At 39.1% G+C, this 16700-nt stretch overlaps 2 long non-coding RNA genes across 8 annotated transcripts in view; both read right to left on the reverse strand.

Annotated features, from left to right (window-relative positions):
* Window positions 1–16700, reverse strand: part of LOC117435626 (uncharacterized) — a 247838-nt gene that overhangs the window by 191694 nt on the left and 39444 nt on the right. The window lies entirely within an intron of this gene.
* Window positions 3701–14993, reverse strand: LOC131715431 (uncharacterized). The gene is made up of 2 exons (XR_009315330.1): window positions 14906–14993; window positions 3701–4249 (listed from the first exon to the last, which is right to left on the reverse strand). It is a non-coding gene; the product is annotated as an uncharacterized LOC131715431 (long non-coding RNA).

Raw genomic sequence — 16700 nt, forward strand, 5'->3', positions numbered from 1 at the left:
GTTAAACATAAATGTTCCATTAACAATTACTTTCTCTGCTTTGACTGTCTCGCAGGACGCTGTGATTTGGGACAAGACCCTCGCCCTCCTACGGAGCGCATTTATTTTGTCCTCGATGTTTAATTGAAGTTAATGTTGTTGCCGATTCAGCACCAAAAAGTCTTTCATAATTCCCCACCACTTCTTCTGCGAATACATTTAGCTCCTGGTCTGTAAACTTTAGATTTCTCAATCTGTCCTCCATTCAAGCGCCCATATATATGGGGTGATTATAAAGTAAGTTTACCACATCAACGCACCATAGTTGATGTGGTAAATTTACTTTCTAATCACTATAATAAAGTGTGTGTAAACCTTGTGCATAGTGTGCAGAATTCTGCGTGATGGGACAACTTGCAAATGAATCATTTAGATCGCTTTATTTGTGTATTTAATTTGCTTCATGAAAAGAGCAACCGCTGCTTCATTTTTGCTTCACCCTGCCACATGGTAATTCTGGTCATTTACCGCTGTTTATTGAATGAGGCCCTAAATCTTAAGATGGTGTTGTCATAATGTGGCAGAAAAGCGCAAACATGTAGATTTGTTGTATGCTTTGCAATTATAGAGCACTCATACTGTAACCCACCCATGTAAAACCCCCTCCAGCGCAGTCACACCATGTATGTCGTTAATCTTGAGTAAAAAAAATCACTTGAAAACTCCCTTAAATACATACATTTTTTATTCCTGTTAATCTCAGTCTCCAATGATATGTCTAAATGTGCTGTAAGAAAAATATGTTATAGATCACCCGTAATTAAGTTTTCACTGTAATTCAGTCAGAAAGGACTGAGCCAATAACAAACTGCTTGAGCCATTGAGGAACCCAGTGTACATTGCAAAACCAATTGGTAATTTAAAAAAATCCTGCACTAGTAACTAAAAAGACCACGATTCAGAAAGGTTCAATAAATGCACCGATGTTGACAACAGACCGCATAAGGGGCCATTGATCCCCTCACACCAAAAATGTCCTAATCCCTTTCAAGGCATATGTTTCAAGCACACTTGATGTTTAATTTTTTTGTTTTAAATAACATGCTACATTTTATACACCACATTTAATATGCATTTCCTGGTAGTGGCACTGCATCCCCGGTCACAATATGTTCAGTAAGTTCACAAATCACCACTTCATACTCTAGTGACTTGTCCCTGCTCATGTGTCACGTTGTTATGACATCAGTCAGTCATGATTCAGTGCTCTGCTGAGATTTCTTTATGATTGGGCCCCCTTGTCAGTTTTCTTCTAATCCGTTCCAGTGCTTCTTCTTGCTATCTCAGGCCTCTAAACAGAGATTACATTGTACTGAGCCGTTTGTTTAAAATATAAAACACTTTTTAAAACAACAAAAACAAAAGACCACTGATCTAGTTCAGAGTCAGGGAATTTTGACAGAAGGTCACTGGTCTCAATGCTTCAAGCCAACTTACCTGTACAGTACTGCATCAACCATGTCAGAAGCAGCAGGGTTGTTAACCTAATTGTCTGAGACAAAGTCTCCATGAAGCTTGCCATTGCTATCGCTGCAAGACGACAAGGCCATCAATGACAACATGTATGCATGATCAAAGAGCTGCACCTTAAACATAATTTGTATCTTTGCATTCCCCATTGTGTTACCATACTGTATTCACATCTGCAGCTGTGTTTGTGAATGGTTATTGGATTCCTAAAAATTGTGTCTTATTGTTCCCTTATTCTAATGAGCACCATAGCATAGTCAATGTATCAATTAGGTTTCAGTTTCAAATTATATTTATAGGAGGATGTGTGGTCCAGTGGTTGAAGAAAAGGGCTTATAACTAGGAGTTCACCGGTTCAAATCCCACCTCAGCCACTGACTCATTGTGTGACCCTGAGCAAGTCACTTAACCTCCTTGTGCTCCGTCTTTCGGGTGAGATGTAATTGTAAGTGACTCTGCAGCTGATGCATAGTTCACACACCCTAGTCTCTGTAAGTCGCCTTGGATAAAGGCGTCTGCTAAATAAACAAATAATAAATAATTTATTAATAGATTTAATTATCTATTTTAAAAATGCCTGTGCAGGCAGACAGTTCCTATTTGAAATGAGTTTATATCAATACAGCTGACAAAGAAATAGTCCAAACAATCAAAAAGATATTCATGCTGCTTTAAAATTCAGAGAATGCAGATGCCACAACTGTGATGCACCGAGTGATAGTATCAGGGTGACATCACCAGCTGATAAACCATAGCCAAGGCTGCATTCTTCAGTGCAAAGACAGCATATCAAAAGCATGCAAAATATGGGCCATGTATTCCCAGCTATGACAACATTTTCTGCACTGAAAAAGGGGGCACAATATTTGCATATTTTTTCTCAGTAGAGATGCGGTGGGTACCTGCCAGTCAACAATCTGCAACAGAATGATGGCAAATGCACAAGGAGGAAAAGACCACCAGTCAAAGAATTTGACAATTATGAAACATGGAGAAAATGTATTGGGTTTTGCATTTTTGTAATGTCTCTGTATTAATATTGTGCTTTGCACAAATAATTGTAAATAATTTGTGCAAAGCACAATTGTGAGTAAATAATTGAACATTAAAATCCATAGCCAATAGCTATGGAAAATGTCATGTCCTTTCTTTAGAGCTGCTGTGAGGATAGCAGTACCATAATTATAATTTAATCCCTGTTTGAATGACTTTAAATGAAACCTTGGGCAGGAAATACATTTAAGAGACTGTGACGGAGACCTGTGAGGGCACGGTGTAACCGGAGCAGAGTGCCCCATAAATGGATGGTTTGGCAGTTCATTCCAGGGTCAGTCGGAAGACAGCCATCCAGGAAGAGGGTGGGGCCATAATACCAGAAGCCATAGCCTTAATACGGTAGGCGATGTGTCAATCTCAGATTGGAGGAAAGAGGGTGTGACCGAGGGGATTTAGGGGAAGTGGCCCAGGGATCTGTTCCTTTGGTTGGTTACTGAAAGGATCCGTGGGAAAACAGATGTAATAAATAGTAAGTGTTATCAGGTTTTGTTTGTTTGTCAGTCTGTTTGTTTTTGGTAGACGGCTAACACAATCCAGGAGCTGTCGCATAAGGCCAGCATGCAACCTGGACTTCACAGCACTCGTGTTCACTAATAAATTATATTTCACCACTTGGACTGCAGCACTCACTCTGGACTTGCGATTGTGTTTGTGTGTGTTTATTATTTCGGGACTGAACCCTGTGGTTATTTCACTGAGCAATACACATTGTTGTATATTGTCAGTCCTCCTTTATCATTGCTGTTGTCAAGTGACGTTTGGATTATAAACAATCATCATCATTTCACCAGTACTTTGTTGTTTGTCGCCGTATTGAGCACTGCATCACCTTTACCTGTACACTACTTACCACAGAGACACACATAATGGGTCCTTTAATATACTTTTGTGCTTTTTTTAAAATGAAAATAGTGTGATTTGGTACAATATTAGGTATTTTATATATATATATATATATATATATATCATACACACACACACACACACACACACACACACACACACACACACACACACACACACACACACACACACACAAAAGGTCAACTAAGCTCATAAAAATGCTTTTTCGTGAGGTAAACAAGACCACCCCTCCTCTAAACACACACACAATAATTGTTATAATAAAACATGGTTTAGTTAATGTACATGTATTTTGAAGTGTATCCCAAATGTCAAGGTCATATTTGATTATGTCATAACATCCAAGGTTAATGTAAATGAACATTTTAAAAAACCAGCATTGATAAAGATACCAATATTAGGGGGCTCCTGAGTGGCGCATCCAGTAAAGGTGCTCCACGTGGAGTGCAGGATGTGCTCTATAGTCTAGATGTCATGAGTTCAAGTCCAGGCTATTCCACAGCCGACCGTGGACGGGAGCTCCCAGGGGGTTGCGCACAATTGGCCAAGCGTCACCCGGTGGGAGGGCGGGTTAGGTCGGCCGGGGTGTCCTCGGCTCACCGCGCACCAGCGACCCCTGTAGTCTGGCCGGGCGCCTGCGGGCTTGCCTGTAAGCTGCCCGAGAGCTGCGTTGTCCTCTGCCGCTGTAGCTTTTGGGTGGCTGCATGGTGAGGCTGCAGTGTGAAAAAAAGCAGTCGGTTGGCGGCACACGCTTCGGAGGACAGTGTGTCTTCGTCTTCGCCCTCCCGAGTCACCGCAGGGGTGGTAGGAGTGAGCTGAGCTTAAAAACAAACACAAAAAAAAAGCCATTCTAAATTGGGAGAAAATAAAGAAATTGGCAACGACTAAATTTATTAAAAAAAAAAAAAAAGATACCAATATTAAAAGAAACTTCAGAATGCAATACCCATTAAATGAATAGATAATTATAAAATTAAATTCATCTGATACTATTTTTTTGTTTGTTTATGGTGTAAATAAATGTAGCTTGTGTCTAACAAATCTAACCACAATGAATGGCTGTGGCAAAGTGGTTAATAGTGTGCAGATGCAGGTGATTAAAGAACAGCTGTAATCCAGGTGAAAAGGTTTGTTTTATTTGTTTTTGTCCAGTGCTTGACGGCAAAACAAACAGTAAACAATAATGACGGCAAGTAATACAGCAACATGTATTACTTAATTTATAATCCCCGAGTTTGCCCCGCAAATAGTCCTGTTTTTATTATACACCCACCCAAAACACACATAAGTCCGTTAGTGCATGAATTAATGCTAGTGGTGTAAAATACAGTTTATAGTGATACGAGTGCAGTGCTGTTCCGGGTTTGTGCTGGCCTCTGGCGACAGCTTTGGAACATGTTAGCTGTCTAGTACAAACAAACAAACAAACAAACAAACAAACAAACAAACAAGACAGAACAAGACTAACTCACAATTTTCACCAAAAAAACACCGGTCCTGATGATGTAGATATCCTTCTGCCTGGTGTTGATGGCTGAAGTGTAATGCTGGCTCCAGGGATCAGCTTATTTGCCTCCCTAGCGCATCAGCACACACAACGGCTGCGATGCTGGCTCCAGGGATCAACCACAGTGCGGTCTCCCCAGCGCATCAGCATGACAACCGTCTGGATTGAGCTAAGTAGGGTACATCTGTGGGGTCTTTAAGTGGGCACCTTCCATCCTCTGTGTTTTATCGACTGGCCCAAAACACCTCTGGCTCACCCCCCTCTGTCCCCCACTCAACTCAGCCCAGCTTACTTATCCATAAATCAGCGTTTCTTTCTTTCTATTGTGCTTGAGATCCTCAACCAGAATCTTTCCGTCTCAACCACAGTCAGTTGCTGCTCCTCTCTGCTGCTTCAGATAAGTTCTTCACTGTGCAACACAACTCTTGGCCACGGAATCTGACGTCTCTGAGAAACCGGGTTGTAGAGTATGCAACAAATCCTTGACAACCCACCTCCACTGGGTAAACCTGGACTCTCCATCCTCGCTGTTCCGCTTCAGTGGCTAGTTGAGCATACCGCAGTTTCTTCCTCTCATACACCTCATCTACAGCATCCTCCCTGGCACTGTTAACTCTACCAGGTGAGCAAGGCGTGCTGATCCAGACCACAAGACAATACCTGGTCGAAGGTTAGTGATGGCAATCTCAGGTGGAAACATAAGCCATTGACCATCTGCCAGCATTTTCCAGTCTCTAGCAGCATCCAGTTGTCCTGCGCGAGACTTGGTTTTAACACCTTTTCTTGGTGGTTTCTCTCCTGGGCGGAGGAATGTTGTCTTTTGTGTGCAATGTTTTGATGGAACTGGTGGCAACTTATTGGTCATGTTACGCTTGTCTTCCAATGCTAAGGCCAAACATTGCAGCACCTGGTCATGACCCCAAGTAAACCGTCCTTGGCTAAGAGCCACCTTACATCCTGTCAAAATGTGCCTTAATGTTGCAGGTGATGAACACAAAGGACATGAGGGATCCTCTCCTACTCAGAGGTTTAGGTTCTGTGGTGATGGGAGAACATCATATGTTGACCTGATGAGGAAACTGATCTTGCTCTATTCCATTGACCATAGGTCTTGCCAGCCAATCTTGCGTTGTTCCACACTCACCCATTCTCCCTGCTTGGCCTGGGAAACGGCCTTTACGCACCTCATCCTCTCCTGCTTTTGCACCTCGTTGACTACCAGCTTCCTCCATTGAGCTGGGGCTGCCTTGTGCCATGTAGGAGGAGCTGAACTGAGACCAAGACCCCCTCTTCCATGCTGAACTTGCCCCATGATATCACCAATTCGAAGGGCAGCCTTTGCATCTTCCACAGCTTTCTTGCCGTCCACTTTCTTCCAGTTTTCAACACAGGTGCTGCCTCCCTTACACATTTGTCGCGTGACTACTGTCATTTCCAGTCAGACCTTAGCGTACTTCAGCTCCTCGGTTAGGTTAGACTGGTAGCTGCAGTATTCGTTTACTCCCAACCATTTCCTGATGTATGAACTGATTAAAGCTTCCAGCTTCTCTACTGTTGTCAAAAAAACCTCGTACACAGTCAGTGGCCACAGCAGCCTCGGCAGTAGACCAAACTGAAAGCACCAGTGTTTTAGTTTGCCTGGTAAAGCGCTGCTATCAATGCTCTTCAACCCTTCCACTGCTTGTTGTCTAACTTCTCCCACACGAACTGTGTCCTTTAGATCCCCGTCGTACCATCTCCCAAGACTTTTCACTGGCTTTGACACAGTGGCTTATAGTGTTTAATCTCATTCCACTTTCATCAAAACAATCCATATAAAAACTGGTCACTAGCAAGGAAAAATAAATCATAGGTTCTCATTGTACTCCTTTCTGGGAGGTCTGGCTATTCTATCCAACAGTTATCTGATACACATGGTGAGCATGTCACCAAAATACTGCTACTTTCATGACTGACATTTCTTTAATGAAGCAGAAAGACTATTTACAGTGTGGTATATGCAAAGCCCTGCACTAAATTCAATTTACAACCAAGAATTAGAACAGTAGCAGTAAATCCAAGTTTGCAAAGGCAGCAATCCAAGTTGAAGAAAAAGGCTTTAATCACATACAGGAATGTTCTGCATGATGGAAAGTACAAACACGTACTGTACGTTGGTAACTTAAATAGTCCCTGCCACATATATAAATATCAAGTTATAGCTGTAAGTATCATGAAAAAGTAAATCATCATAACATCCACAGCATGAATTGAACAGCATAGCATAAGATTGGGCAGAGACAAATCACATACAGTATATTATCCTGAGATCATTTATCTTATGATCTCACATGGTGGTTTGAAATATCCAAGATCTTTTATCTTGTGATCGACATAATGTAACGGTTTGAAATGTCAATCCTGAGAAAATGCATCTTGTGATCTCGACAGTGTCGAGATCCTGAGATAATGTTTCTTCTTTTAGGAATTCAGTGAGCAACTGGAAGACTAAGGTCAGCCCTGCTAGTGTCCGCTTAAGCTCACCAGGCATCACACCAGTAGGATCCACTGTAGCAGGAGTGCCAGACCCAATGTGACTAATGATCTCAACATAATGTTTTTATTTCACTGTCCTTAATGAGCCACTGTAATGTATCAGTACTGCTAAAATTAAATTGGTGACCTACATCAGGAGTTTCCAAAGTTAACCAACTCACCCGAGTAGCCAGGTCATTTTCTGGGTCCCATGCCCAGTGTGTGCAAAAGTGCAGCAGTATAAAAGTAAGAATAAAGTTTTAAAAATCTCCATTTGCAAAAATGGATAGAGAGAAAATTATAAAAGGACATGCAGTAAGTAAAACAGAAAGGCTACAAGCACAAATATAAAAAGTACTACAGTTGCACGCTGCTTTTCTGTTGCTGCAGACACAACCTTTTATTTTATTGTTTTAAGATGAAGATTGCCGATAGAAATAGAACGTGTACAATTGCACTTTGGGTAATATTTCACTTGGTTTCATACAATACAACAGGTATTTGTAGCATAAAAATAACGTACCTCTTATTATGGCCTTTTTTACACAACCATTTTTTTCCTTTCTAAGGCTTTTATAGTAGCATTAACATTTTTTTGTGCAGTTCAGCTCATATAAAAAAAAACACACATTTCCACATAGGACTGATGTTAGATAAGCGGACCCTCAGACCATGGGATGGTTGCATCCTGGCATAGTATGTGTTCTTCATAACCCTCAGGGCTTAAACTGTGGATTTGCATAAGCAAGTTGTAGAAAAGGGAACACACACTTTCAATTGGGTATTCCAAAACAGCATGAACCCAGAATGTTCGAAGGGCATTTGTGTCTTGACGAAACTGAAGCTAGATTCTTGTCTGAAGACAGTTCAATCAGTTATTCTTCAGATCTTCCTGTAAACAGGCATGTCATGTTTTGAACTGTCAACAGGATCACAAACCCAATCCCAGATCTTTGACATCTGGAAAATATTCCTCAAGTTTTGTGGCAAACACATTTAAATGAGAGATGACAACTTCTTTTATATCCACATCTCTGGTTTGGCACAATGAGGCAAACATGTCCAGCATGCCACTTTCAACTCGAGTTCCACAGTTTTCACTTTTCTAAAAAAAGATTGTCTTTGAAAGACAAGAGGCATTTTCTCCCTGCAAATGTACATTAAGGTCGTTCAGATGGTTGAATATGTTGGCCAAGTAAGCCAGGGGGATCATTGTTCGTTCAAAAAATGCACTCTATTCTTCTTGAGACGATCATTTAACTTCAGAATGCAGTAACAGGTGCTGGTGCTCTGCTCCCAGTTCCTCGCACAAACATGGTTAACCATTTGGATCACAGTATTCAAATTTTCATGGTCTGGCTGCATTTACGTGCAACTTAAATCTTGCTGTTACTCCACTGTGATTGCCAATCAGTGCTGCAGCACCATCCGTGCACAATCCAACACACTTTTTCCATTCATGACCGTCAGATTTAATGCAGGCATTTAAGCATTACAAAATGGTGGCACCTGTACTTCTCTTCTTGAACTCTTCACAAAATAAATCTTCAATAAGCTCATTGTGCCACACAAAGTACAAAAACCATGAGCTGTGCACATTTGCCGATGCTTTCATCAATTTGAAATGCAAACATGCAACTTTCACAAAGCCGTTCACTGAGCTGCAAACTTCACCCTCCATTTCTTCAATGCACCTTTGTTACAGTATTATTTGACAGTGGCATACATTGGATCTTTTGTGCAGCTTCCTTACCTAGCATTTGCTCAATGATGTCCAAGCAGGCAGTTAATACCAGCTCCTTGCCGACTGCATGAGGCTTTTTTGATTTTGCAATGTGCAGAGATGCCAGATAATATGCTTTCAGATAGTGATAGGCAATTCCAAAGATTTGAGAGTAGATTCCAGAATCAATTCATGATCTTGGAATTGACTTTGAGAATCGATTCTTCAAAAAAAAAAAGGAAATTTTAAAAGCAACATAATATGAACTATATTTAGAATGTCTATTTTGTTGCTATCAAAGATACTGTACTACTGTGGTGGCTTAACATTACAATAGGCTATTAAATACAATATTCTTGGTTGACATTTACCATTTAAAGTGCTGTCAACAGTTTACGTGGTATGCTGTGGTAAGGCTTATTGCTAATTTGTATTTGTCTGGAAAATGTCATCTTAAAATACCCTTTCCAAACCAGCCACCTTGATTGCATGAGAATCATTCATAGTAAAAATAATTCTCAAATAGCAATTCAAATATCTTACAATTTTACAGTCCTTAGTGGGCGTAGAATACACACTTACAGCATGTTTTTCTTCATTTAATTTAAATTGTGTTGTGAAGGATTCAAAGACATAGAGTCTAGCTAGCCTGGGATTAGATTTTAAAGCAGGATGTTCTCTTCGAGGTGAAAAGTCGCCAAGTGTTTCTACATTGCAGAAGTTGTCTGATTGTATGCAAATATTTCTTTGCATTATGCATGTTACTTTTTTGGGGGTATCATCAGTGAATGAATAGTAACTCCAAACAGCTGACTTGCTCTTTCCCTTTATTTTGCTCCCTGTCGACATTTTTACCAAAAAACAACGATGTTGTTGACCATTATTGCACAGTTACCATAAAAATAAACTAAACACTGCACCATCTAATAACCAGTAAAAAAAAAGCATCTTAGGTGTTGCATACGGTGCAGTACAATTGCATCAAACTTCCAGCTGTACAAATACATTTGTTTTGTTGTTAATCAGAACCACTTTACAAGTGTACCGCTGCATTGCACCGATATGTAGAATGAGTTACAGTATGTATTAAAGTAATTAAAAGTACTCAATTCAAACAAAATGCTTTCTACCTCGGGCCATTACCACTTTCCTCCTCTGTCAGCTTGTTTTTCTTTCGCCATAGTCTTTTTGCCTCCAGTCACATACTGTTTTCAGCATTGGGTTGCCATGCATTTTGGCAAATTCAACGACACACAATTTCAACCCTGTTGTGTAACATACAGTATCTGTTTTATGTCTGACTCTTCTCCTTTATCCAGTCTCAAAGACACCTGCATTATATAACATTGCAACGAACAGAAGACTGGATAAGTTTACTCGGCTTTCTAACCAACAGCTGTTTGTTTTGGATCCACGGGGGAGGGGGGGGCTATTGTGTTAACAGTGAAGCAGTATAGCTGTAACGCTTTCATATTTCGAAGATTGATAACTTTAAACCACTATTTTTATTTTCTCCACGTACATGCGTCTGGGTTGAGAGGAGGTACGTTAAGAGCATGAAAGCTTGCGTTTAACATTCAAAACGACTTAATATAACTTTTAATTAGAACAGTGGTTTTGTGCCGTAGATCCTGAAAAAATAATCGGGTTGTTGACAGTTAAGTTTGTGTGAGCCATAATAACCGTGGCTGTAGTAATCCCATTGTGGCGCTGGTACAGTAGTTTAATATTACACAGTGGCGCATATGTCGCAACAGTGTATTAGTCGCTCCCCTCTTAAGTGACCTGCAAAAATGCCTTAAAAAAAAAATAACTTAGACAATGTTTTTCACGGTAAGTCAGTAGCCAAAGAGCCCCTATCATATGATTGAGGTGAGAAACCAACTACAGCAAAGCCACCGTTACGTGGCACTGTTGAGCAAGAAGTAACATAGAGTCATGCAAACTACTGTAACCGGTAATAATAATAATAATAATAATAATAATAATAAAGGGATGGGATTTGTCACTGTAAACATCAAGGCACAGCCCGGCTGAAAATAAACAATTTCACGGACTGGTCATGGCTACAAAGATTTGAATTTAATATATTTTAGTATTTGTGCAAAGTAAATATTTAACATGTATTTAATGTGTTTTCTTTGAACGCACGCTTCTTGTCAAAAGTAAACCAAAGTGGAAGATAGTGAAGTGTTTTTTTCTTTACAAAACTTTTAAAACACTTAAACCTCCTCCATTATAAATTTTGAAATTGAACATTAACACGTTTCATATCTGTGATATGTTAAGTGAAGTTATTTTAATTACCAGTATATAAATCAAATACATAAATGAATAAAGGTCTTCATTATCTATGACTGTGTGTGGCCTCAAGCTGGGTATATCATTGAAAAGTTCATTTTTTAAAGGAATTAATAGTAATCAAATACACTGTACTCTATACAGATGTATAGATGATCAGCTTTTCTCTCAGTAAGGCAATCAACCTTTGTCACCAGCTCTGTACAGCAAGTTGGAAGCTTCCCACACTCGTGATTATTAAACCTCTTCACACTGCATGAGATCATATCTGCTGCAAGGTGACTTCCCACAAGGTCACAGGATGTTTTTCAAGCACATGCTCCACTGCAAATTGAACTTGTTTAATCTTCAGATGTGATCACAGTACAGTACATGTAGGTGTGTTCCTTTGAGGAAAGACAGGGTTGTTTTTATTTCCAAATACAAACTAGAATACTGTACAAGCATCTTGCCATCCTTTTCATATCTATTTATTTTTTTAATTTTGTGCATTGTAATGCTGATAAAAGGTGAAGGTTAATGTAATTACATACGGTCACACATCCCTCACACTCAACCTGAGCAATTTAGTCCGGAGTCTCTCCCAAACAAATATTGTGTGGTGTTTTGTTTATATGGACTAATGTACACTGCTAGATCACCAAACTAAACTTCATTTAGTGACCCTAGAGAGATTTAAACCTCAAGAGGCAAGAGAGGATCAAGCACCAACAAGCCTCTATACATTTCATTCTTCGTATGGATTTGCTCTAGAAGGACAGGTGCTTCCATCGCTGATTGGTACTTGCTGCAAGGTGCTTGAGAGGAGGAAGCATATAAATTAGCTAAACAATAAGGCAAATTATGGCCTTATTCGAGTTACTCACATGTGAGAAACCAGTGGTAATACTGTATTCTTTACAGGTGGATCCAGCAGCTCAGTGTTACTGTTATTGAAGCCAGCATTTCAAGCAAATTTCATCAAGTTATCAAAATTGTGCAAGCGAGTAGCTTAAAAACAAGGCACAGAACTGAAGTTCCATGTGTCAATGGGCATCAAACCCATCCTAGCAGCATTTAAGGTACTTGGTAATAGCAAGAACCCGTTAACACTTATTGCAATCAATTATTTACACAATATTGCAAATATGAGGTCACTAACTTAAATAATTTCTGGGATATAATGACAAGAAAGGGATCATTTGTTTTTTGTATGTCACCCATTCTCTCTGGTGAGAGACAATGGCACTAGCTTCCCTTTTAGCCTTGAGTATACCGCAAATCCTGGAATGAACAGCCCCTGCCATTTAGTCCTGGGATTCTCTCATCTTATTAAAGGCAGCAAATGAATGTAGTTACTGTGCCACCTAGCCCCAACATGGACTAACATTGTTCCATTACAAAATAGTCTTCTCTTTGCTTAGAGAAAGAGAAAAAAATTAAATAAATAAATAAATAAAAAAGGACAACTGAACTAACATGGTTGATTTTTTTGAGGATGCAACATCGACAGTGGATAATTGCAAAGCATAAGCATGGTTTATTTAGATTTCCAGAAAGCTTTTGACAAAGTCGGATATATAGTGAAAAGTGTTAAATTTAAAAATCAAGGGAAGCAATGTTAAAACTTTACAATGCATTAGTAAGACCTCATCTAGAATATAGTATTCAGTTCTGGTCACCTAGCTACAAAAAGGATATTGCTGCTCTAGAAAGAGTGCAAAGAAGAGCAACCAGAATTATTCTGGGTTTGAAAGGCATGTCATATGTAGACAGGCTAAAATAATTGAATCTATTCAATCTTGAACAAAGACTACACAGTGATCTGATTCAAGCATTCAAAATCCTAAAAGGTATTGACAATGTTGACCCAAAGGACTTTTTCGACGTGAAAAAATAAATAAGGACCAGGTGTCACAAGTGGAGATTACAATAAAGGGACATTCAGAACAGAAAATAGGAGGCACTTTACACAAGAGAATCGTGGGAATCTGGAACCAACTCCCCAGTAATGTTGCTGAAGGCGACACTCTAGGATCCTTCAAGAAGCTGCTTAATGAGATTCTGGGATCAATAAGCTACTAACAACCAAATGAGCAAGATAGGTCGAATGGCCTCCTTTCTTTTGTAAAATGTATGTAACTTGCATGCAATATAAACTAAATCTTCCAAGGATCCCTGTTGGGGTTTCTAATTACATTTTGGTAGTGATTTGGTAATTCACAGACTAGGGAGAACAACTTTTTAACATCTAGCTGATCAGATAATAGCCAAGATATTACACAAAATTTAAATAAGGCTCTGTATATTATACATACAAAAAAGCTTGCTGTACCCATGCCCAATGTGCAGATATATCTTCAAAGCAATGCAAGAGATGGCAGACGTGAAAAAGGTTAAACCTATTAAATACAGCGTGACTCACTCTTTTAGGCTTTTATACATCATTTTAAAAAACAGGTAGCAAGATCATCCATAAATCTTTCCTGCCATAGGGAGGCAAAATGTATTTAAATTGTGCAAATCCATTTACCACAAACAACATTAGGCTCCTTTAAAATGAAAACTCATTGAATTAGATCAGAAACAATGATAGAGGGGGATTTCTTCTCAGTTTGTTTAAATTCATTTACAAGAAGCTTTTGACAAGATTCAAAAGGGAAAGGACTTGGCTTTGGTTCAGTGGGTCACTAATTAACGCTTTGGAGGCCACACGGTTCTTAACAGCTTGCTGAGCTCAAATTGGTTTTCCACATACTATATAGAATTAACTTCAACGGCATTCTTTTTTAGAAGCGACATTGAAAACCAGATTAACATTTGACCTGAACCGATTCTGGTCAAGCAAGTAACAGTAACTGCATCTAAAACATTTGGGAAAAAAGGGTTCACAAACTGCAATCTTATTAATCTCCTTTAAGACCAGAAGATATGGTTCATCTACCACATCTACTGACACCGCAAATACAGTACTAGTCCATCTACATACTCTGGTAAGTTGAGCTGGCATCGGAAGGCTTTCAAAATGCTGACTCACTTTTTGGCAGGGAAAATAAAAATAACTGCTCCCACTGTAAAAATAAGGTTGCTGCTTCACAAAAAAAAAAAAAAAAAAAAAAAAAAAATGGAAGGCACAGGAACACAATAAGTTGATAAACTGTGCATTACACTCATCCCAAGATGCAGACAATAACGATTTAATTAAGTGGAGTATTTACAAATGGCTTTTGAGGTTTTTGTCTCTTACATAACTAGGGACACACCAATACTAAACAAGAATTGCAGGTATTACAATAATAAAATAAACAAGTACAAAACAAAACAAAACTCCCACTCAGAGTACTAACTAAACTTTTGTTTTTCCACTAACTAACATCGGGCAGCTAAGCTGTTTACCGGTTTCACAAAACACTTTTAACACACACCAAACACAAAAAAGGTTCACACAGTACCTTTCTGAACCACACAGGTTTCTTCACAGTGACAGCCTTGCTTCACACAGACTGGAGACTGTCTGGCACACAGCACGGACTGCAGAGTTTCCACCCCTTTTAAGCAGGGCTTAATTAAACCAATTGGAGCCAGGTGCTCCTCATCCTGGCTTCCTCCCTTGGCATTCTGGAGGATGTAGTCCTTTTTCCCCTCCTGTACTACATATTTCCCTTTTCTCTCCTTAGTCTGCCATGATCTTTTTTGTTGCTTTTTGTGGCCTATAGTTCTAGAATGGATATAATTGAGTCAAAATGATATTTTTTTTCAGAAACTCTGGACTGAGGTGGATGTCCTCATGCTTTGTATCATTTTTTACAATTTCTTAATGTTTAATGTTGGGGGAAAAAAATTGACTTGGCAAAACACAACAGCTGTACAGTTTAGATGGAGAAGCACTGATGTTTATACCTCTGCATTTTGGCTCTGGGACCTCACTGAAAATGACCATCTGGTCTTAGTGAGGTGGTCTTGGAACAGCACTGCATGTGGACATTAGAGAGTTATTTTTACTTTTGGCATTAATATTATGTTAAGAATTTCATAATATTAGTGTTATATATCTTTGTATCTCACAAACTAGCAAGAATGGTAAATCCTTTATTATAATTGGTTGGCAAAGGCTCATTTGTTACAGTGTAGGCTGATATGTCATAGTATTGCACTACAGTGCCTGTATTTACAATTCACAGAGCTTTAATGCAAGTCTGTTATGAATTATACCAGCAGGGATTGGAACTGGTTTAATGAGTTCCCAAGAATTGCCATAGCCATCTTCAAGCTATATTGCCCTGCCAGGTATATTGAATTGACACAAAGCGTTCTCTATAATGTGCAGTTTTGCTGGCATGCAACTTTACTTCTTCCTTTCTAGCATTGTACAACATGCTATCTTCATCTTCACCTATGATTAATTTATTTGAATATTTTTTACTGTATTGTTCTATCTCTGTACTTTGGCTCTGCGACCTAAAATTATACTTTCTGGTCTCAGTTAGCAATATCCTCTTAAACTTGGCTGATACTGTATAATAAAAGTAACTAACTAAATCAGTATTTGCACGGGTCAGGGCCAGGTCTCCAGCGACCTACAAATGCTTTCACTCACCCTCTGGCAGGCCTCCAGAAAAAGAAATGCACACAAAGCATTGTAGCAGCAGCAGATCTTTTTATTCCTTCCTTTATTTCCTTCATTTCTCAAACACCCTAACCCACCAATGTGTAAAGACTAAATATGCATAACACATGGTCTGGATCCCATCCCACCAGCAAGCACATCAAAATATACAGACTCAGCTATTTAGTTATCTTGAGTTTCAGTGTGAATTTTACCTTTAAGTCACTTTCACACACAAATGGCAGTACTTAGCCATCTCAAAAAATCTTAAAAAGACCTATTCACACAACACGAAATAGCGCCATCTATGCTGGTATAATACTGTCATAATCCTTTCCACACAGCCAAAAAGATCATAAGAGATGAACTTTTAAACCTGTCTGTCAACAACTCGTTCTCATGGCAATGGAAAGCACTTCAACAAGAATGAAAAATAAAACGACATTAGAAGTTAGTAACCAGATTTTTTTTTCATTGTGTATCATACTGCACCGCAAATACATTCTATCGCTAAGCATACTGCTTACAAAATGATAATAATCGCAAAATAAGAACTATTTTAATGGAAGTAAACTTAGATCTAATTTCTGACTTACATGAGGATATTTTAATAGAGGAATTTCAAAATAACTTGACAAAAC

The sequence above is a fragment of the Acipenser ruthenus genome, chromosome 3 (assembly GCF_902713425.1).
Source record: "Acipenser ruthenus chromosome 3, fAciRut3.2 maternal haplotype, whole genome shotgun sequence".
NCBI classification, from domain to species: domain Eukaryota; kingdom Metazoa; phylum Chordata; class Actinopteri; order Acipenseriformes; family Acipenseridae; genus Acipenser; species Acipenser ruthenus.